The sequence below is a fragment of the Zosterops lateralis genome (assembly GCF_965231275.1).
Source record: "Zosterops lateralis genome assembly, chromosome: 5".
In the NCBI taxonomy this organism is placed as follows: domain Eukaryota; kingdom Metazoa; phylum Chordata; class Aves; order Passeriformes; family Zosteropidae; genus Zosterops; species Zosterops lateralis.
In genome coordinates, this window is record NC_139766.1 from 61,947,685 (window position 1) to 61,972,286 (window position 24,602).

At 39.3% G+C, this 24,602-nt stretch overlaps 1 protein-coding gene across 4 annotated transcripts in view; it reads right to left on the reverse strand.

Annotated features, from left to right (window-relative positions):
• Positions 1 to 23,744, reverse strand: part of MAPK10 (mitogen-activated protein kinase 10) — a 143,144-nt gene extending 119,400 nt beyond the window's left edge. For 3 of the 4 annotated variants that reach the window (XM_083860786.1, XM_083860782.1, XM_083860785.1), the window contains exons 1-2: positions 23,368 to 23,744; positions 18,861 to 18,980 (exon numbers count right to left, since the gene is read on the reverse strand). The gene's annotated coding sequence lies outside the window, so the exon portion shown is untranslated. The remainder of the gene's footprint in view (positions 1 to 18,860; positions 18,981 to 23,367) is intronic. The other variant, XM_083860783.1, reaches the window with a different exon arrangement.
• Positions 23,745 to 24,602: the final 858 nt, after the last annotated feature.

The window sequence follows — 24,602 nt, forward strand, 5'->3', positions numbered from 1 at the left end:
CAGATTATTAATCATGAAAATATATTGGTCTTCTGCAGTATATAACCCAATTACCACAGTAAAGCAGAAGCCCTTTCCAGATCCAAAATTAACAGGAACAGGAAACATAATGCAATTCCCATTTTCTTCCTCTTATCTTCCCACAGGAAAGGACAGGGAGTGAGCCAGAGAGACTATCTGGTGCAGGAGCTGCTATTGTTATGAATTTACAAATGCACAGGAGGCACAAAGATATTCAGCTTCCTGCTGCAGGATTTTTGTCAGTTTTCTTCACATTGGCCTTTGTGTCCAAAACTAGATTTTAGATTCAGTATTTCTCCACAAGTTAAAACACATTTATCTGCTTTGTACTGATATTTGCCTGCCAATCATCTCTCATTCCATACACTTTTTACTATTTCAGCTACATTTTACAGAGAATCCACGGGGATGATTCATTTATTTTTGTGTATGTGTAAAGCAAGCTGAGGAATGCCAAAAAATACCTCCATTATTTCTGACAACGTCTTGAACTGGCCAGAAGTGAGGGTTTCCTTACCACTTGCAAAAAAACCACTGAATGAAACTAGCAAGGAGGATCAAAATGGATGGTGGTGACCAAAATAGCTTGAAATGTAGGGAAAAAAAATGTTTCTAGCTGCAGGCTGACAGAACAAAACACCAGGTCCTGTGAGGAAGTCCCAGCAGTCCCAGAAATTCTAACTAGACAAAAATTAGAGGTATTGAAAGTCCTTAAGAAGCAAAAACCAGATTTATACAATATAATATTATCACATAAAATATATTATCACATATAATTGCAGAGCCTCAGAGAACTGAGACTTCTTGTATTAACTAGCCTTCACAAAAGTATTTTCAAGGTAAGGAAAGGAAGAGCTGGATCAGTTAAAATAAACAGAATAGCAGGTCACATACATTGAAAAGACTCTGCAATTGCACAAAGCCACACCAAATATGATCAGTACCTGAAGTATCAGCAAAAATGCAGAAAATTAAATGCCTCTTCTCCCATGCAAATAGACAAAAATTAGTCATTCAAGGCCTGCAAATGGTTTGCTGAAGCTAGATGTGATTAAGCTGTTTGTAAGATCTCACAGATGAAGAGTCAAAAATCTTTAAACCCCCAAACTGCAGACATGTCACACCAAGGCAATGCAAGTTATCAGCCAGGCTCCTTGTGTGTATTAGGTCTCATTTCTGAGCCATACTGAGAAAAGGAATCCTGCTAGTTCGGTGGAAGTCTGGAGTTTAACTGTACTTTGTTCAGTGTGACAGCAATATACCCACACATTTCAACTTTAGTACTGCAGCTAAAGTTCATCTACTACCCTGCATTTGAAAAAGGTACATAAGAAACCACCTGAACTTTAGTTTTGTAACATATGGAGATCAGAGAATGGTTGGCAGTGAAATCCTCCATTTCAAGAACAAGGCCACTCTTCAACTCTCCCCTTCTATTTCAATGTTAGCTGGATAAATATATAAAGTTACAGCTAGCACACATTATAGTCTTATGATAAACAAAGACACAACACCAAAAAAGAGTTGATTACACAATACCAAAATCTGATGAAGTACAAGTGTTCTTGAATAAGCCCAACTAATACATCAACTGTTGAGTGACAACCACCATATGTGGGTGCAGAAATGGGTTCTTTGCAATGACAGAGCTGGTAAATGGAGGGACTCACAGCTGAAGCCCACTCTGCATGAGCCTGGCCAAATTTAAGAGAGATGCAGCAAGAATAGAATCCACCTCTACTTCAGTTATCTTAGCAAGGCTATAGAGAGACAGCACTCCCCAGTTCCCCCATTCCGCAGTTACTGAATAGCAGACATTCAGTACAGCCACATTGCTAAAAACATACTTAGTCATCTATACAGATACTGACAAATCAGATCAGAAAATCAACTGTCTGAAGCACATATTTTAAAGGAGCGGGGGAGAAGAAGGGAAGAAAAATGCTTTTGCATTCTTCTTATTTCTGGGAATCAAATTAAATAAGCTGACAAAGTATTTTTGCTAATAAACACAAAAACAACTGAAGGTGTTGCCAGCACATAATAGCTAATGACATCAGTTCAGGCAGAGACTGGAGCCAGAGAGAGCAAAGGCCCAAGCAGAAATTTTAAGGTCAGTCCAGGTAAAATTCAGTTTTTAATGAAAGAAGACAAATGCATGAGACACCCACTCTTAACTGACAGAACCCAGCCAGTGAATTCAAAGTCACTTCTAAATCCAAAATTGTAAAGATTGTTTCAGAAGATCCAGTTGCAGAATATGCCAGATGAAACCTATCTTGCCCACTGCAGCAACTGCTACATGACAGCAGCTCAGGAACCAGGAACAGCAGGACAATCACTCCTGGGAGCATTTGAGCCAAGTCACCTGCTCTAGTCAAGGCTGTGCCCACACGATGCAGCCACAGCAGACTGAGCCATCATTACAGCACCAGGGCAGTGTGAATGGGAAATACCTAACACTGCACTGTGTGCCACATCTACAGCACACTTACTTATCCTTAAAGAGCAGCAGCCACCACCACTGACATTTGCACCAGCGATTAGAACTGCCACCACCATCTTTAGAGAGGCACTTTGTACAAGACATGTCAGTAAACAAATTAACAAGTGGGAATGGGTTATGCATCCTTGCTTGACAGAGTGACACGTGTGACAGCTCCACTCAGGCTCTGCATGAAGAAACAGGCTCAGAGAGTAATAAAGATTGAGCTTTGACCAGTTAAGTGTTAATAATATCTGACACACATGGATGAGGATTAATCAGGGAGTTGTCAGGACTGTTATAATAATAGCTGCTTGAAATGCTGTTCGGTGGGAGGGATTCTAAAAATGAGAATACATTCACTTAATATATTGCAGTGCTTGCTTTAAAATTAATCATGAATAATCATTAGAAGGCTTCTGGTTGGAGGGAGGGAGTGTTTCACATGACCCAGATGCTGGCTGCACATCTCCCCAGATGGGATTATAGCTGTCTGGTACCTAATAATGAGAGCTCTGTTTCAGCCCCATGCCTTTTATTTCACTCTTGGTCTAACTGCAGTGGCAGGGAGAAAGTTCATCAATTTTAGCCAACAAACATGCTGATATTGCTGGGGTTGAATAAAACTATGATGTACATGCAACTGTTCATGTGGCAGGTTGTCAAGGATATGCAAGAAGATTGAATTCTGCCGGTGGAAACTTTTTCTGCTATATTGCAGTTCTGTTCTCTGCATTCAAACATCATGCAGAACTGTTCTTAGTGCTGTGCTTAATTTTAAGTACCTGGATAGTCTAATTAAAGCACTGTTCAACTGCTTAAAGTTGCATTTGTTAGGATGATTCAGTTGCTTAAAACTGAGTTATGCATATGTATCCTGGTAAAGAGCTCTCTCTTTTTCAGTCCTGTGGGTAATACTGCATCCAGAAATGCTGTTGATAGTAACAATAAAGCATCCCTAAATGACAAAATGCATTCAGACAAAACCTGAATGCTTTTTTTCATAACAAAAATCCAGTAGTCAATGAAGCTGTTACATCTCAAATCAAGGTTAAATAAAACTAGCTACAGGCTAATAATGCAGAGGAGTATCCCCAATTTTTATTTGCTTCCATTTTGACTCTGGTACCCTGATTACATTGGTAATTATTTGATTCTTTATAAGACCTCCTAGAGACAGATTAGATTTACTTCTATTCTACTGCTAACACAAATAAATGCAGAAAAAGGATTATGTGATTTCCTATTAGAAAAACATCTTCCTTATCATAGTTGTTCACTCCTAAAAATGAACCAAGAGACAGCACTATTTCAGTTTTTTCCTCCTTCTGTTGTAGTCAGGTACCAACGGACTCATTGCCGCTTTAATCTGTGGGTAAGTATCAATATTCATGAATGCAGCTTCTATTTAATAATTAATTTAAGGACAAATACTGCTTAGATATGGTAAGTACTTGAACTTCTAATATGCACCAAGGTTGAACACTTGTTAGAAATACCTTCTGTTCTCACATCTCAATTACCTCCCAGGAAACAGAAAGAAAAAGATTTTTCAGTCACATCAGAATGTTTTGCCTATAAATTTGTAACATTGAATTTACAATAGACAGATCTCTATATGCTATACAACAATTTACATGCATTGTTATACACAACATATGTTATATGGTCTTTTTGACCACAGGGATGTAAGCTGTTAATCAATGTAAATGGCATTAACTTGTGTATTTGTGAACTTTATACATAGGTACAGTGATGATATCTCTGAAAAATATCAGTAGGCAACACCAGAGTGTAATTTAAATTAGAAGCCAACAGCAGTCTTTGGCCACACTGAAATTCTCCATCTCCCCAAAAGGTGGGCTTTTAATTTCCAGGTGGCTTAATCACTATTTATGATGGTTTGCTTCTATTTTTATCTTTTTTTTTTTTTTTTTCCCCTGAAGGAAGGAAGGTTTTCTATTTCTAGCCTGCTGTGGTATGCCTTCCATTGAGGGATCTGTAATTATTTAGTATGCATTTCCTGCTGTGGTGCAGGTGAGGATATATTTCTGGAAGTGGCAGCAAAGTTATCTTTAATTCAGTCTAATTTTACTCTATTAGGGTTTTTTTATTCATTAAATGCATCTTGATGATCTCCCACCGATCAACTTCCCAAAAGAAAGGAAAGTTTTCCCTATATAAGTGTGCAACTGACCTTACACTGCTTTCTTTTTATGTTTGCACACATTATTGAGAGGTTACATACCAAGTCTTTGCTTGGAAGATACTGGACAAACTTCAAAGACCTGAGGTAACACACAAGGTCCTTCAAATCCAGCTTGGGCTGGGCATTTTGCCAAGGGATGGATCAAAGTCCTATAAAGTCCTAGCAAAGATTCAGGATCTGCATGTTTGAACAAGTGAGCTGTGAAATAATAGATGGACCACATTGCTTTTCTCAGAGGATGCTCATGGGTTGCTTTCGTGGTCACCCACCCCAGGATGTGCTCCTTGGCTCCTCATCTCCACACAGCAGAGAGCACAGAGATCTCTCCCCTTGCCCAGGGTGATCCACCACAGACCTGTCTTTTCCACCAGAATCTCAGACCTACATTTTCCGCCACAGTGCATGTTGTTTAGAGTTGTTCATCTACATTAAGCATTGTTGAGGTAGGGTTTTTGTTACTAAGCCTCAATACTCAAGCATCTACCCTGATATCTGCAATGTAAACACTGAGATTCACAGAGCTGTAACAGTATCTAGGAGGTGCCCTTTGCAGGATTTGTCACTTCAGACTAAATCACTTTTACCCTCAATTATGTTTACCCAACTATAAAAAAGGGGCAATAATACTTATTTTTCAACGATGATATGAGGCTTATTAATGCTTGTTTAAGTGCTTTGTTATGCTTGAATGGAAAAGGAAATTATTATTATAATTTTAAGTGAAGCTTAATTATAAAACTGTTAACATAAGCGTATTAGAAAAATGAATTTTGAATCGCAAGCCAGCAATTGCTCACTCTTAAAACAGTGTGAGATGATTTTATATGCATCTTGCTATCACTAATCCCCTCTTCTCTAAATCCTACATTTGTTTTCCATATTGCAGCTAAGAAGAGGCAACATGCAAATTGAATTTAGTGGCAAATCAATCAAGAAACAATACCTAATAACATACTTGGTGATCTGTCATCACTAGAAGCCTAATTAAAAAAAAATAAAAATAGCCACCCTACAAACCCATTCTGTTTGCTATATACTAAAATAAGCAACACATACGATTCTCACTGGTACAATCTCTAACCTGGAAAACAGGCTAAATTACTTCTCCTTCAAAGGCAGGCTGAGAGTTGGGTGTTTTCAGCCTGGAGAAGGGAAGGCTCCCTGGAGCATTCTGTACCTAAAAGGGCTACAAGAAAGTTTGGAGCCTTTTGGAGCTGGACTATACAACATATCTACATGGGTGTATAGCGATAGAACAAGGGGAATTGCCTTAAACTGAAGAAGGGAGGTTTAGATTAGATATCAGGAACAAATTCTTTATTATGAGGGTGAGGCACTGGCACAGGCTGCCCACAGAATTTGTGGATGCCCCATCCCTGGGAGTCCCAGGCTGAATGGGGCCCCTGAGCAATCTGGTCTATCAGAAGGTGTCCCTGCCCATGGCAGGGGGCTGGAACTGGATGATCTTTAAGGTCCCTTCCAACCCAAACCATTCTATGATTTTATGAAGAGCAAGTCATCAAGTTACCAAGATAATGTAAAATTTGCAGTAAGATTATCTCACAAATTTGCAAATACTAGACAGCACAGTTCTTCCTTTAATCAAAAAACAATATGAAATCCTTTAAGTGGCTTGCTTAGAAGACAACTCAGGACTTTAAAAAGTGCATAACACTGAAGATTATACAGTTATTGTACAGAAAGAATTGAGCAAAATAATTTGCTTTTACCTGCCATAACATATTTGTCAAAACAAATATCACATCAAATCATCACTCCCAAATCTTCTGCAAATGTGTTCTATGAGTTTAAGCTCTGACACTTACAAAATGTATACAAATAAAGGCAGAACTCTGGGATCATTTCCAAACAATGAATAGAAAGAAAATAATCTCACTCCATTTCCTCCAACCCTGTCACCAATTTGTGCTTCAGAGGCTCACCAGAAGAGGTAAATAAACATAAAATCTGTTTAGATAAGGCACTGCTCATAAAGTTTTCAAAAAGAGGTTAAGTATTTGATGCTAAAACAAAATACCTCGGAAAAAGCTCCTCTAGAGCTGGGGGCTTGTGCTGCTCCCTGCTCAGAACTGCTGTGTCTGGGAATGCAATGGTAGTTTTCCATGGCCACAAAAATAAAAAGACACTGCATGCTGAGAAGGGGTGTATGGGTCAATGCTGTGTGAAGCAACAACAACAAAAAACAAAACAAGACAACAAAATAACCCCAAAATGAATATCCAGCAAAAGCCAAGACTTGAGATGAAGAGAGGCATACAATAGTGTTCAACATTGACCAATATTGACCCAAACCAAATGTCTGTATCAACAAACAGGATTTGAGCAGAACTTCACTGAAGGAGATATTAATTCTTCACTGATCATCAACAGGGATATTTAAATCTAAATTGAATTCTGTAAGGTTAAAAAACAAGTCTTAAAGGAAACAGCTCTCCAGATTTTCAACAAGAGCTGAAAACTGTCAGTAGGAAAACTGTCAGTAAAATCAAGAGATTTCAGTCAGCTGTGGCCATCACACGTGGCTGGACCTTGACTGGAAGGAGGAGTGCCACCAGTATTCCCTCCCCACTGCAGTATTCCTGGAGCATCACTTCACATGCTGCTCCCAACAGCCCTCCCCAAGCACAAGATGAGAGAGGGGAAATGGAGAACTGGGTGAGTACATACACCAAAATTATTTGATAGAACAGCCTATTTAATGCCTTCTAGACAAAGAGAAAATAAGAACAGTTGCAGCAGTAAAGCCTCAGTACTGACAGGCCTCTGATGGACCAGTGAACACAAACAATGTCACAGAGCTACAGCAAACTGCTGCTACTGAAGTGACCAGGAAACCTCACAGTTAAGGACCAGCATGCGCCTGGTTCTCTCTGTGCCTGTGGCTTGCCTCCTCCCCTTGATGATATTTCAGCCACAATCAATTCAGGAAGCCACAAGATTTTCCACTGGGTTGCTGGGTCCTCCATCCTGCATGCAGCCATGGTGTCCTTAGAACAACTTCCCATCTTTGAGACAACTTAGCTGAAGGCAAAAGTTTTGCCAATTTGGAACTACTATCAGTGTCAGAAACTTACTTATCTTTTCCTACTCCTAACTTTATTAACAGATTGAAGTCCCCATCTGGATGAATAATTCAAAACCTGGTAACTAATTGCACTTGTTCCCTCGACAGATTTTTCCCATGGCACTTGCTTGTCCTACCAACCAACTTCAATGACAAAGGTTCAATGCCATATTAGCAGCAGGCTTTTTCTGCCCTCTTATGCAAACACCCTTTGCATTGCCCTCCATGTTTCTAGGCTGCAGGTTCTGCAAGCATAGCACACTTGTCAACTGGACTTACCAGATGTTTAACAAACCCTCACTGACTGTTAAAATCTCCTGCAGAAAAAAATTGCAAGATGTCACGTACAGCATCCAAACCTGGGCTCCAAGAACAACTGTGTCAAAGTTGCTGTCCTTTGTCTTTGTCCCACACCATCTTCTCTTTTTCTTCTCTTTGTTTTTTAATCTTTCAGTCACAATACATCTCAACAGCCAGCATGGTACTCCGCAAGCACACTTACCATATGCAAGGACAAATCAATTCATTCACTGACTTAATTTTAATTCTGAAAAGCCAGTTACAATTTGCTACATATTCTGTTTATTTAAAAAAACAAGACTGACAAGCCAATGCAAATATGCAATGCTGATAATGCAGTTTGCTAGACAATTAAGCCATAAAATTCTATAGAACTGAAAATAGCACAAAATACCACATGCAAAAAGGGGCCAAGTTCTGTATCCTGAGGAAATAGCTTTGTATTCCATAAATTTACAGCATTTTATATCTCACAAACAAAATTGCAGTAAAACCCAGCATTGAAGGTTTCCACCCTCAATCACCATTATGTGTTATATGGAAGCCATCACTAAAAGGCTGATATTTAGCATGAAAAAAATAACTGAGTATAAAGACTAAGTGCCAAAACAGAAGTGCAATACCATTTTCTGATGGTAAATTTGAGCAATTTAATGGCAGCATCTGCTCTTTTTGATAAAGAGGCAGATGTATTTTGGGCCTCACCCTAAGTGAATGAAAATGAATACATCACTTACTAAAAAGCAATATTTTACATAAATTCATAATATCAAACCTACAATGAAAATCTTATGCATTCTGATGACTTACTAGCCTAGCAGAAGCTTTGAGCCCAAATATTTCTTTTTGCTATAGGAACAAAGTGATTCTCTACATGAATTTCATGTTATCCATCTGCAGAATAACACAGTATTGGAGATGAAATACTGGCTTAAATCTCTCTTGACACCATGTTTTATTTTCCTGCATGGTAATAAAAAGCAGAAAGTTTTATTAATGTAGAACCATGAAATGTACCAAGAGATACTCTGATACTATTCACCATGAATATAGATTAACATTTTAGGGTTTATGGCTAGTTATATATTCATTAAAGTTACTGTAAACAATATCAGATGGAGGTGAAATAAATGTGAAAAAGCTCTCCATGGGTTTAGGTATATTCAACATCACAAAGCTCCTCATATGCTCATTAAGTGCAATGATGTAACAGATATGACATGGTTAAACATAAGTCTTCCTTTGTTTAAAACTCACTCTGCCTCTATCTGGCTGCTGAGCCAGTTTTCTTTATATATGCTTGTCCTTCAGAGCAGTGATACACAGTCCTTCCAAACTGCAGCTCATTTCTCCAATACAGAATTCCTGGAGGACAGAAACATTCTTCTCACAGACAAACAGAAGGCATTCATAGCACTCTCTCCCTCAGATAACTCTCAGCTCCAAGTGGAAGCTCTGCACTAGAACATAAGGATTGAAAATAAATAACATAAATTTCAAGTGTCAAAAGCAAGTGCCTCACACAGGAAAAAAAATCAGCAGATAAATCCTGCAGAACAAAGGTACATTGCTTTTTTGCTGTCTGTTCTCCCTCTTTCCCATCCAGAGACAAGGTGCCCAGTGAAATAACTCAAACAGCTCTGATTTCTGGTCTGGATTTACTGATTGAATAAAGGAGCATCTCAGGCAAGAAAATCTATTTCTTTTCCAGCATGGCTAATAAGCAGTCTCATCACAATCAAGCTTTTCCAGGTATAGACTTGCTTGTCTGAACTTGCTCTATGTGTTTAGGCTGAATTTTTCTTTCAAAGTAGAATTTTTATGGTATTGTCTTGAAGACATCATTTAACCTTCTTTCAAGTTTTTAACATCACATTTACTTATCACCTTGGGTGTAATAGACACAACACAAGCCTGCAGATCTAACCTAAAGTCATGCAGTTGCTCTTCTGGGCATTCCATACAGTATTACTTTGAGCATCTGTTTAGGGAAACATCCACCAAACCTTTTCAAGGACAGTTTCTAACACAGACTGCAAAAGATGAAACTACAAAGCAATACATCTGAAGAAGACAGGACACTGAAAAGAAACAAGTGGTGGATGCAGAGGAAGAACAATGGTTTTGTCAGCAAGGCACAGAAATAAGAATAACTTTATTCAGGAATCTGTTTTTATTACAAGCAGGTTCTAAAGGAAAATATTGGCAATTCTGATGGCTGAAATAAAAAGGGCAAGCATCTTTTTCTACATGCCTCCAAAAGTTCTGAATGGAATCCAACCCAGAGTTCTTCTGACCTCTGCAGAAAGATCCAGCATGCAGAGAAACATGTTAGTTGTGAAAATGACAAGTATTTTAACACAGTGCTTAAATTGCAAAGTTAAAAAAGAAGCAGTGTTTATCTAGAGCAGCAAGAAATGAAGTAGGTGGGGGAACAGAAGTAGCTCACATAACAAGATCAAAGCAATTGGGCCTTGTAACCCAGCAGGATGGGTAGGAAAAACCTGAAGCTTGATGACCCCAAAGTCTGTATGAGGCATCACTGGGGAAGGGAAGAAGTGTGCAGGGCTAGGTCAGGCTGCTCAATGAACACAGCCACTGGGACATAGCACTAGGCCACTGCTTGGCTACTGAGCCAAGCTTTCATTTTCTTTCTTTTTACTGGAAGGGACCATTTAGAGGTCATCTAGTCCAATGCCCTGCAGTGAGCAAGGACACCTTCAACCAGATCAGGTTTCTCAAATTCCCATCCAAACTGATTCTGCATGTTTCAGGGATAGGGCAACTATTACCTCTAGGCAATCAGTTTCAGTATCGCAATACCCTTATTATAAAAATAAACCCCAAATTTCTTCCTTATATCTGCTCTAAATTGACCCTCCTTCAGCTGAAAATCTTTACCCCTTGTCCTGTCGCTACAGCCCCTACTATAAAGCATTCCCATCTTTCCTAAAAGTTCCTTTTCAGTACTGGAAGGCTCCTCCCTTGGAGTCTTCTTTCTCCAGGCTGAAGCACCAGTATCTCAGCCTTTCCTCATAGAAGTGCTCCAGCCTTCTGATCGTCTTTTTGGGCCCTTCTCTGGGCCTGCCCCAACAGGTCCATGTCTATCCTGGACTGAGGACTCCAGAGCATGATGCAATACCCCAGGTGAAGTCTCATCAGAGAGGAGTAGGCTTGCTAATTAAACTGATGTGTGCTTGCAGGTGATTAAAATTAGATCACTGAGCAGTACAAAGTTTCATTTTAATATTTCCAGGTGTGAGGTCAGAGGACAAATTCATTTTAGTAATCACCATTACATTGGATTTTGTTGCTGGCAGTCAAATCCTGACAGAAGACTTAGAACATATTAAATATTGTCATCTCATTTATGCTTAGAACCCAATAAAAATCATAGTAACATACCAGGGGCTACTGATTTGTGTGCTCCAGGGTCTCTAAGGAGCAATTTTCTGCATAATACTTTTTGTTGTTTTAAAAACTGCCCCTATTTCCTTTGGCCTGTTAAAGAAGCATCTACCTCCACCAGAATCGACCTTCACATGGTTTCCATGACTCCGCCAAGTTCTGCTTGGTTTTACATCTTTTTGGCTTTCAGAGTAAACCTTAACAATGAGTCGCAAAGGTGGCCTACAAGTCCACAAAATCAAAATAAACCAGTTCAAAGCCTGAAGGCTTCACTGCAGGCTCTTGAATACTTCAGTTCTGACAATACTGGTGTCCGTGTGACAGTTTGAGCTTCATGCTCTGTTGACAGCCACCCATGTAACCTCAACTAACAACTGCTACATCTGCCCAAGAAAGCCAAAACCAAGCAGATATCCTTGTCTTTATTTTTTCCAAATTCTCCAAAGAAAAGCAGAGAGTTGTACTACTGGTTTGTTACATTGAGAACTCTGTATATCACCTTCAAGTGACTTTATAAAAAGGTTTATAGGTCATTGCTCTTTGTACAATCATGTGGGTATTTTTTGACAGTGATGTGTCATGGAAGACATCCATGAGATTCTCTTTGTACAGCTTGGCAGATAAAAAAATTAATTTCAAGTACAACAGCAAATCAAGCATTCATAATGCCACAAAAACATTTATCTACACGCTGATGACTGAAATCTAACAAAATTAATGCGGGCATTATGATTCACAATTAAACTATGCAGATCTTTTTCAGGAACAACTCTGCATTTTTTGTTTCAAGAAAACCAGCATCAAAACGTAATTTTCTTTTTGACTTGCCTTTTAAGTTCCTGTTTTAAGAGTTGGAGACAATTTTTAAACACACTCTGAATTTTTGCTGGTGAATCACATATATAGTGCTCATGCTGATTTGAACTAGGTATGAAGTAGTGAAGTTAAAAATTATGTTACACACAAATAACACTAACCACTTATGTTCAGAGAAACAACTGCTTTGAGAATACAGGGACAAGAACATTTGGATACCATTTTAGGCCATTATTTCACCTGGTTCTGATATGCGACCAAGAAAAACCATCACGTCCACTCCATGAAACACAGGGTAATTAATTCCACTCTGCCTTCTCTTGTGTGCTCTGATTCAATCCTAACAGCCTATAAATCAAGAAAATCCTCCCATTCATGGCTCCTTTCATGCAGTGCTGGCAGGCCAGAATGGAGAGCACTGACACCTGCTCCAAGGAAAGTAGCCCTACTAGCTGAATACCTAACTGGAGTTAGATTTTTTTTAAACAAAGGCAGTAAGGAAGCAAATCAGAAAGTCTCCATAACCCCAATGAAAGAACACTTTGCCTTCCAAAGTCCCTTTAATCCAAACCATTGTGTTACTCTACCTGCTGCACTGGTCTAGATAAACCAGCTTGGGATAGTAACCATGCTAACACAAAGCTACGCACAAAATAATTTACTCTAGAGCCTGCTGTATAAATATTGCCTTTACCCATGATTTCATATCTGCTAGGAACAGAGCATCTTATCAGGGTGCTATTATACTTTTACAGTGCTTTAAAGCCCCTGCATATTTACAGTGGGTCCACACAAGAAATGGTGGTTTTTTTCCCAGAACAGAGGTAGTATGCACACTCAATATCACTTTTTAAAACAACTAAAATCCCAGCACTCTCAATGCAACCAGAACTTGATCATTATATTGAATATCTAGAAAAGATCTCATAAAATCCATAGTGGGCAGAAAATGGTGAATTAGGAAAGAGAGTTTTTAAGAAAAAGAAATAATTTCTATCTCTAAAAAAAGTCAGACTGCCAGAATACAGGAGGAAACAACAAGAGAACCATTGGTGATTGCTTATCTTGTTCTTACTTTTCTTCTCCAAATATTTAGCTAATGGCCACTGAGGACAGAAACTTTTTCTAGATCGATTTTTCCTGTGTGACTACTGGCTGTTCTTATATTCTTACTCTTCTTTTAAGTGATTAAAAACTGTAAGCCTCAGCAACTCTGATTTTTATAAAATGAATCCAGAGCTATTCAACATCCAACAGCTCAGGAATGCCTATATAATAATTCCATCTCTTCAAACTCTTCACTGGTGAATTGCTCCTATTAATTCTATCAGGAATTTGAACATATTAAGAATGCACAAGTACTGCACAGGGCCTGCAGTGTTCCCTCTCTTCCTGCCAACCTTCGGTCTGCATCCAATGCAGGAAGGATACCAAGTGCTGTACATGAGGCTGTGGATGTACAGTGAGTTGGAATGACCTCTGGATAACCTCACTCTTCTGGGCAATCTTCCACTGTGCATTTTTGCCTTTGTGCTTTCACTTGTCTGCCACTCTCCCTCCCAACAATGATAGTTAAGGAGAAGGAACACGACATCAATGTCACACTTGCTGCATTGCACTCATAACCCCATACACAACTTTGGCTTCTTGCACTCCCTTTTATAGCTGGAAATGGACTGCCCAAGAGCTTAAAGCTGCTCACCTAACCCCTGTACAGCAATTGGCACACTGCAGCCTTGAGCCAACTCCACCTAAATCCCCATGCAGGGAACAGGGATGCAGTAGCTGATGCTGCCAGCACTGTGTGTGGGTGCTCCTCGCTACAAGAGCAACACCCTTCACCAACAGTCAGTGCTCCCCAATCTTTCCAACACACAAAAAAGCAGAGGAAAAGCTGGCAGTACTACATGGTATATTCAGTTTTCTGCTCCTGTTGACAAACTCTGAGAAGGAAAGGCACTTCTGATAAGGACAGGCCACAAAGAAATAGGCACAGAGACACACCACACTGACAAGCCTTGAAGAGGAAGCAGGCAAAACCTTTCTTCTTGTGGTCACAAAATACTTCCCACCACTTTATATAATATGGGTTTGTATGCCATGCCCGCTAGCAGAGCTGAATTTACTGCTGCTTGGGTCTCTTTTCCACTTTTCCGCTGGCACCATTCCAGGTGTTTTTTGTTATTGATTTGGCATTTCCATTTATTCTTCTGCAGGCTGTTAAAATTATTTTAATACAGCTCATAAGAATCATGCTGGAAAACTACTCAAAGATTCAGAAGATATTTGTCTGACATGCTACTCCCACATTCCACAGCAATAGTCCTGGATAGTCTCCATAAGGTTGGAAGAGGAGCCTGCCAAATACTGAACTAGCCTGGCAGGTGGTTCAGAGCTATTTTTTCCACCAGGAGCTCAAAAAATACAGCAGACACAAATATTTCATGGGATATACTCACAGGTCACGCCTGACACAGGAAAGCATTAAGCTCATAAATTAAGCTCACTCCTTTTCAGTAAGCTCAGACTGACATGTGGCAGAATAAAAGCATTTGTTCCAGCAGTATTCCAGAGCAAAACTAAACAACTGGAGATCCGTCAAAGACAGACATCAGGCACCTGAATTTTTTTGATAAATTTCATTTTCACTTTTTAAATATGCAAATAGCTTAACCTTTGCTGGGCCAGGTCAACTACGGGAGGAATACAGACATAGATATAACACAAGGTATGTCTGTGTCTTTACAAGCTTTAGAAAGACAGCAAATACTCACTTTCCAAATAATTTTTTTTTTTAAGACTGTCTGTCCCAAAGGTCTAAGACCCATGTTATATGATCTCAAAATTCCAGTATACCACTAGGGAATGATCTTGGTGGAAGAGTTGAGCATTTTTGAAGCCTCACTCTTTCACATATTCAAGCTTCATTTTTTTCAGTAATATTAAAAAAGAAAAAGCCTATGTTTTATATTTAGCCCAGGGCATTAAAAATCCCCAAATACTGCATGAGTTGACAATGTTATATTTCAATATAATTTAATTAAAATACTAATCTTAAGGGCTGTAGAATAACTAAAGACAAACCAAGGATGGAGGAGAAGGGATATGAATCAGTATAAGAACTAATAGCATAAACCCACTTAATGTTATCTGAGTTTAAAGGATAGTGAAAACACCCTGCAAAACAATATACTGGGGACACAAAAAAGAAAATCCATATAAAGGGAAAAAAAGATAATCAACAAAATCAACAAAAAATGCCAAGGCAGGAAAATTCCCTTTATGGGCATTTCCAGTGAGATTTATTGAAATAAAAGGTGATCAAGTGGTTCCAGTGCAAAGTCTATCATCCAAAATGAAGATCCCAGCACCTTCTTGAAAAAAAACAGTCCCCTTGAAAAGCAGAGAAGATGAGCAGCTGAAGTGTTGAGCATTAAAGGTCACTTCTGGAAAACCTTTGTTTGCATGTAGCTGATCACAAGACAAATAGCTTTTGGAAATAGGCTCAGGCAACAGTCCTCCAAGGGGAAATGTGTTATACATGACATCACCATCACCAGTAACAGGTAATAAGTTTTTACATTTATCATATGCAGCAAATTTAATATAAACATGGTTTTCCTATTAGGCAGAGAAGCAGAACACAAGTTTCTCAGAGAAAACTGTGCTCTGAATTCCTCTGATTTTTCCTCATGCACTTAACACCTGTGATGATAGTAAGAGGAACCAGCAAAATGTTCCAAAAAACCAAGCGACTGTAGTAGCAAGACACCAAGCCAAGACACTATAAAATAGTTCCTCAAATGTTTTTTTCAAGCACTTAAAAAACCCGCAAAATTCTTTTATCCCAAGTGCTTTGCTTCTCTGCATAGAAGTATCAAAGCCTTTCTTTCACGATTTCTAAAAAAATTACTGACTCAGCTTTAAAAAATGCCTATTGCCCACAGCACTAACATTAATTTTTTGCTAAACAGAACATCCGAAGTTTTTTCCTTGCTTGTTCTTTTCTGTGATGAATATTGATAGGTACTTTTGTTGTCCAAATGCTACTTTTCCTGATCATTTTTAAAAGATTTTGACAATTAATTCAACTTCACTTATATGCTAATTTTTAGATGTGGTTTCTGACTTCACATACAATTTCTACAGTTGCAGAGCTTGAGTTTTCATCAACAGAAATTGCTGAATGCAAAATTAAGCTACATGATCACACTATCTGCCTTAATGAGTAATATTAACTGGAGAGAGCCCACACAGAGAGCATAAGCCCCAGATGTCAAACTACATTGGCTACACACACATTTACAGAAGTGCATGCCTAATTCCTAGATAGACAAAGCTCTAAATTCATGCTAAAGGGCTGCATTAAATGCCTGAAGACACCTACAGATGTTTTCCATGGAGCTGTAGCCTCACAACAAGACCTTGCAGTCCTTAATTTTTGCTAAACATATTTAACTCATTTTGCCTATTAATGCTGTGTCATCTGGGAGGAAACTTCTCAAGCAACTATCTCCCTATGACATCTCTGAATTCTTTTGAAACGTTTCATATGCTGTTTCTGAAACCCTGGTATTTGCACTGATTACTCACCCTAAAATCTAACTTGGGAAGAAGAGAGCTGGAAGGTGGTGACTTAGATGTACACTGAACTCAGAGAGTAACCTGAACAGAGCCATTGGTAAATGCTTGAAATACCACACAGCAAATAGCAATAGCTGCAACATTAAGATAAAGACATCTTGGTGACCTGGGGGACAAATGATCAAGTCACACTGCTTGTAGACAGCAGCACCACTGTGTTCCAAAATTAGCACATATATTACTAAATGCAAAATCACCAGGAGTGGGGATTATCATCAGCCAGCTTCTTAAGAACAATTTTTCTACTTACACAGCAATTTTAATAATGTTAAGGATGAGAGGAACTGAGCTGCCATGACTAACAGCTAATTGCATTAACATGTACAAAACACCATAAAAATTTCATGCAATATCTGTTTAGCAACCATTCATCATGGACATGTTGACAAAATCCTTTACTTGCACCATCAACTACCATAAATCATACATACTTTGCTGTTGCCAGCTTATTTAAAATTCTCATTATCTACAACCAGCAGGTTATCTGTATGCTCCTAAACACAGAACTAAAGCAGAATAATTTTAATTTTTTTTAAAAATGGTTTCAGGCTTCATTGTAAATTTGAAAGTCACCCAGACCCATTCACATGCAAAAGGATCAGTGCCACAGTTTCTAAAGCCCAGACATTAAACCAAGATGAAGGCTGTCCTGTTAACTAGAATTACCTTAGGACAATAAGCCCTAAAAGCCATAAGAAGTTAAAAATATCATAGTAGCAAAAAAGAGAAGTTATTAAGTTCTACATAAATGTACTTCTTCCACTGGATGTCCAGAAGCCAAGGATGTGAGCATCCAGACTGTGACTCCTCATGCCACAAATCACTGTCCATGTCCAGTGCATGTCTTCTCCTCTTGGGAAACCCTCTAGATTCCAACAGAATGGCACTCTAATAGCCACTGCTTTCTGCTACTCATATCACGCCAAGGCAGTCAAATAGATTTAACTGACACCTGTTTAATTTTTTTTCATCAGCTTCATCAAGGATGAAAGTGTCACCAGAGCATCCATTTCATCACCCTTAATGTCACACGGGTGCCACAGCTACAAGTAAGAGTTCTATCTCCCTACTAAAACATTTCAGTGACTTGGACCTACACCTTATTGGAGCAACAGTTGCAATTTTTGACAACAATTCTATTGAGATTACATGAGAAATCTGGAAACAATTCCTCATCTCCCAAAGGTACACCAAAACCATCCTAAAGAAATTATCAGAACCAAAATGACTTACTATGTATGAAATATGCATTGCAATTATTAGCAGACTTAGGATAAAGCTACAAAGTATTTTTAAAAAGACTGTTTGATTTTCATCACTGTTCTCACTATTTTCCTGTCCAAGGATACAGAGATATGGGTCAAAAAAATCTGTGACAGCTCCCCACAACCTTCTTCAGTCATCTCAAAGAGAAACAAAACAACCTTTCCTCTCCCCCCATACCAAATCAGAGAAGGAAAACATTAGTTACAAAAATCGGCCCAAATTTGTGGATTTTGAAGTAGTGAAACAGATTTTGCCATTTTAAATAGTGCTCAGAACACTGCATGTGTAGGGTCTTTTTTTATATTATTTTGCTATATTACACTTCCTCTGAAACCACATTCTGAACGTGATCCATCTGATAACTGTGCAATGCAGAAATTATACACTTGGAAAACTCATTATAAGATGACAGCATTATGTTAATGTGTACTAAAAATTACTACAAGTTGTAACTTTCATTTTCCCTGCCTCCCCCCTCCAAAAAAAAAAAAAAAAAAAAAAAAAAAGGAAAAAGAAAGGAAAAAAAATCATCATGCACTTTGGCATTAGCATTAAGCATCTCTTGGCATTTGGCTCTTGTTTTGCCAAGAAGAATGATTTAATAAAATAATACATTGTTGACTCACCACTGCATGTGCTATGTCTCATCTATAGGAAATAGTTCAAAGGCATCAACTTCATGCATGGGTTGCCATAGCTGATATTTGAGTCTGGCCTGCTGTTGGTACAGGTTCCTAATACTAGCCCTAAGCACAAAAAAAGAGAAAGAAATATTTGGGGTTTATTTTTCAAGTCTGATTGACACAGAAAATTTCAGAAAACTAAACTAACTTGGAATATCAATATCGGCATATCATATAACAAAGACTTTAGATTTTCCTCTGATAATACCATAATGCATCCCATTCAGGCAGTATCTGTACCATAAATTTCCTTTCTTCCATACAAAGAAGAAAGGCAGGAGACAGAAAATAATGCAGAGTGAAGTGCTGCTTAAATGGGAGAAGTGTGTCACAGTTGTTCTCCCACTAGCAAAAAAAAAAGAAAAAAAAAAAATCAAGGCCTTAGTGCTCAAGAGCACATGTTCAAGACTGCTCAAACTGAAACAGATGGCACTTAAAAAAATCATTAAACTGATCTAAAATAATTATTTTTGTTTCTATACTATCTATCTTTGCCAGGCCAGATCTTCAAATTTTTTTTTTGAAAGAGGAAGAGCAGAAACTTTACTGATAACAAGTTGAGATGTGGACACAGTCACCTGCACCCATATCTGGGATGGAAATTAAATTTGACTCGTGACATTATTAACAGCTTTAAAAACTGTGTGATATGGATACATACAGGCACCAGGAGAGGCCTATGAATTACTGCTGTTTTCCAAATCAGCACCCTCTTAAAAACAAATAACAAAGCATGTGACAAAAAAGCTCAACTGACAAGGCACATGCAGCCAAGAAACTTATAGACAAATGCAAGAACTGAAGGAAAAAGCAAATGCTGTGGTATTAAGATAGTGAATAAGAGAAAGAACAATCAAGCATGGTGTCCTGGTACCTAACCACTGAGCAAAACTAAGTGATTACTATTAAGGGTAAGGTTTGAGCAACATTGTCTTACCCCTGCATCCTATCATGCTTTCAATATCTCAGAGAGAATTAAAACTTTGTACTAAGAACAGAAAATGAAAAATCCTCATGAGAAAACAACTACTCAATAAAAAAGGGCCCAACTCAGGCTCCTGAAATCCCACACTCAAATTACAGTTCCTAATTTGCTGGGTTATTGACCTCTTAATGTAGAATCCTGGTAAAGCAGCCATTGACTTGACTGGAAGGCTCTTCTGGACCTCCAACTTTTACTGATTATTACCTTACAAAAGTCCTGAGAGAGTCCAACATATCCAAAGATTCATGTTAGATCAGGTCTAACACACCCCAAATTTCCCATGTCACTGCTGTGATGTGAGCAAGGGGCTGCACTCACAGGGTCATCAGCATCATCTTGTTCTTAGACAGGAGAAAAGCCCAGAACCTGCCTAAAAATACAACTGCTGTTTTTCCTTTATCTTGCTGTAAAAAGACACTGTCCTGTGCTCCAGGCATAGTCAGGAAGATCCTAGGGTACACTAAAGCTCATGAATTCACATCCTTTGTGTAGAAATGAAACTGAGAACATACCACCACCACTAGTGAGTTCATACATCAAAACATCAACCAAAAATCTCACTGTTTAAAAAGCCAATAAGACTGGAAAGCTTTGAGACTTGAATTTCTTGCCCTTCCCATCTAACAACTAGCCAAGACTGATTCTAAAGCTTGCTAACAAAGCTACAACTATCAGGCTAAAACAGAGCAGAGCAGCTCAAAGACAGCTGTGGAACTTTCATAAACAGTGGACAGGGGACCATGAAATTCCATCCCATCCCCTCTACTGATTTTGGTTTCCACTTTAATCACTGGTGGTCCTTTAATGTGGGTTCATTTTCCTTATGAGTAGCTTTCAAAACAGTAAGTGTGCAAGAAAAGCAGAATATGAGCATTGAAAGCCAGAATTTATATATATACATATTCAGTACTGTAGTCCAATGAAGACTCTCTCCTTTACTCCTGATGACATAACAGAGCAGCAACTGTGGTGATTCTGCAACCACTAGCCTTTCAGGACATAATTTCTAGTAGTGCTATTATTATAAGCTCAAAATGTAATCAGTGAAATGGCAGGGGCTATGGGTATAGAATGCTGTGATTAAAAAAAATACCCAAAAATTTACTTGGATTTGAAAATTTATCAACAAGCCAGTGATATTGTCTCTAATTTGGAACTGCCCAAGGAACTGGACAGTATCTACTGAACAACAGTTTAAGAGATTGCCAATTTTAAAGCTGAAGGCCTTTCCCTAAATGCAGCTTTTCTCTCTTCCAAGTCTTAAGAAAATTATGATGTTGTCTGCAAAAGCAATGCTAAAACCATCCTCCTTTGGGCCTGCTTTAGCCCTCCTTTTAACTGGATGCATTTTGCAATGAACTGTAAACTACAAGTGAACTTTATGACCTTCTCCAATACCATGGCAGTGAAATTTTGATAACTCTCTCTTTGCTTTCCCAAGCGAGATTTGGTACTGTAACACTGTTTGAAGATATATTGATCCAGTACTGCTAAATTGCTAAAAAACAGCTGCAAACATGCCAACCACTGACAGCAGAGAAAAAAAAAAAACCAAACCTACAAGAAAACACTCATCCCTGTGGTCCGCGCGCAGAAACCTGTGCATGCACTGAAGGGGCTTTTTAACAGTAAGAAGGACATTCTCCAAGCAGGCAGACAGGAAGCTGAGGTTAACTTATTTTTCCTGGTAAGTGATTTCTGTCCTTATCCTATTTAAGAACATCCTTGTAATCCTAATACTCCTCAACAAAACCGTAATTACAACAGGACCCTGAAAAATTATGCATACTCTGAAACAGCAGGAGAGAGGTATGAGCAAGAGTGCAGTTTATTGAGAGTCAGGGAAAAAGAATATTGTTTAATGGTTGAGGTCAAATCACCTTTGTGTCATTCACATCTGCTTCCCTGTAAGACAAAGTGATTAGCTGAGCCAACGGAAAAGGTATTCCTATGCCACCATTCCTAGCAGAAAGAGAGCAGACAGCCAGAGGACCACAGAAGAAAATATTGCTCCAGTGCCCCTGACCAGTGATTACATAGCAATGTACTGAAAGAAGGTTAAAATAGCGGAGGTTTGGTGTCCCCCATTTTCCCCAAGGCATGGGCACCGAAGATATGTTACACATGAGCAAAGACAAACAGCCCTGTGCTGTACCAAACCAGCCTGCTCTACCTTAACCCTTCTCCTTTGCTGAAGCTGGGCTTGCAGGACAACCTCTGTGTCCTCCACCAAGACTCCTCTGATCACTTAGAATATACTCATTTGCGTTTTCTTCCTAATAAATTTCTACTCTGTGCTATAATCTCCCTCAAAATTTTTATTTTCACATAGTGCCGGTTTGCCCCTGCAGAAGCCTCTGGCAAAACTTACAGTGAACACATCAGAGGAGGGGAAAGTTGCACTGAGGATGTCAGGAAGCTATGCAGCAAAAGGAACCCACGTAAACAAGCCTACAATGCCCCAGCACACGAATGGTGTGAAACATGCCCACCATGGTTCACTGGGACCACTGCCTGCTTATTAAACAATGCTGTAACACTTAATTATCCAAGGCAAATTTCTGTTATTTCTAATAAAGTCACTCCGCTGTAAAAAACAAAACCCATGTTTCTTCCTGTGGCAGCAGCTTTTTCTGCCAGAGGATTTCCCTGCAAAGCAACATTGATTTCACTGCAGCATCTACAGATTGTTAATTCTCTTTTGCAAAATAACTGGCCCGTAGCTTGCTGTAAACATTTCTCCTGCAAGACCTTGTGGTTCTGTAAAACCCAGTGGGCTGAGTTGTTCACTCAAATCCAAGTAATGTGGAAGAGTGATGATTAAAGGCTACTTTCTTAAAAACAACCCCCACCCCCACATCCAACAAGGTCTGTCAAACACTTCCAAACACACACTTCTTCTTTTTGGCATTCAGTCACTCTGCAAAAAGCCAAGACTTCTGTCCTCTGAATCTTCCAGCTCCTTGTCCTCTCTCTGTTTTTCCACATCCAAATTTTATACGGCTGCGTATGGACCTTATAACCCCCATAACAACCTCGTTTTTCTCCTGAGCCACAAGCCAAGACACCTCCTTGCCCCCAAAGCCCCCAGGCAGCATTAGAGGTGATGAGGCTGAGTCAAACCCCAGTGTTTACATGAGCCAGCTGGTAAAGCACCACCACTCTCCCTCCCATCCATGGTGTGCCCCTGCCCTGCTCTCACGGCCGCCGGTCACCTGCAGCGCCCAAACATTAACGCTCATACACACCCGAACGCAGGAAAATGATGCTTCTCTGGCCACAAAATGGACAGGTGCAGCCTTCTTGCTTCGCTTAGCAGTTTACTTCATTAACCTCTCTCTCTCTCCCCTTCTCCCCTGCTTTAATAATTTTTCTCTTTTTTTTTTTTTCTCCAGCAGCAATCAATATTCATCACCCCACCCTGCGAAAGCAGTTAGTCAAAGAATATTAGCATCAACCACCTACCATTCCTTGCTTGCGAGCTATTCTCCTCGTCCAGAAACCTTTTCCCCAAACTGCGACTTTAGGTGGTATTTTTAAATCACATTCCAAACAGTGCCGAGGGGAAAAAAAAAAAAAACACAATAAAATGAGCTGTTTATAATAATAGGGGGGGAAGGAAAAAAAAAAAAAAGAAAAAAGGAAAAACAAAAAGAAAAAAAGATGGGCAGTTGGTTTTGAGGTAAATCACCGTTTTTCTTTAAAGAACTGAATAAAAGCCTGGGGGGAGAGGGTAGAAGAGAACAGAAAAAGGGGAGGCAAAATGTCTGATAATAATGAAATAAAAGGGGAAGGGGGGGGAAGAGTGGCTTGCTGAATCACGCTCTTTCACTGCCTGGAAACCATTGTGCAGCGTGATGCTGGCTGTACCATTGTGGAACCTACCAGAGGAGACAGGCAGAGAGCTTGGGGAATGGGGCTGCTATGGCAACTGAAAGGAGCACACATGACGTCAAAGCACACAGAGGTCTCGCAGGGGGAGGGAGAGAAAAATCTAATCTGCAGCCACAGCCACGGTATCTCCTGGAGAATCAGGGGATAGAGCAGCCTGCAAAGGGAAGCTGAGCAGCCTCCTGTAGCACTTACCAGCAGCAGCAGCAGCTCAGACATCTGCAGTACAGAGGGAAGGTGGTAATAGCAGTGTGGATCTGCTCTTTTGTTTACATTAGCTGCTATACAAAAGCATAAATGCCCATCACCCTAAAAAAATGTACACATCTTTAAAATTCAATCAGCTTTCAGGCTTGGGAAAGGGATTTTTTTAAAATAATAAAATTACAACGCATCTCCTCCACAGCTATTGAACTGCTCGAATGAACAAGCAGTGCAACTCTTGGAGTCCCTCAGAAGCCGAAAGACCTGCTAAAGATCTCCCCAGTAGCAGCATGTTGTGCCCATTGCTAGACTGCCACAAATCCCACCTCTAAAAACTGCCACTGCACAGAGGAACTATTGCATTTTTTTACTCACAGAACTAAGTAGAGTTGGTGATGATTTCTGATGTCCTCAAGTTTAAAAATTGAGCAGATAACATTTCTTCTGTACATATCAAACTGCAGGATGTCTCTTCTGACATTAAACAGCAAGGAAAGTGCACTGGAAGGCTACTACACTTCCATGAGATTTAGGCTGGGATAAGAGCTAGTCAGAAATATTATCACAGAATCATAGGATGGTTTGGGTTAGGAGCAACCTTAAAG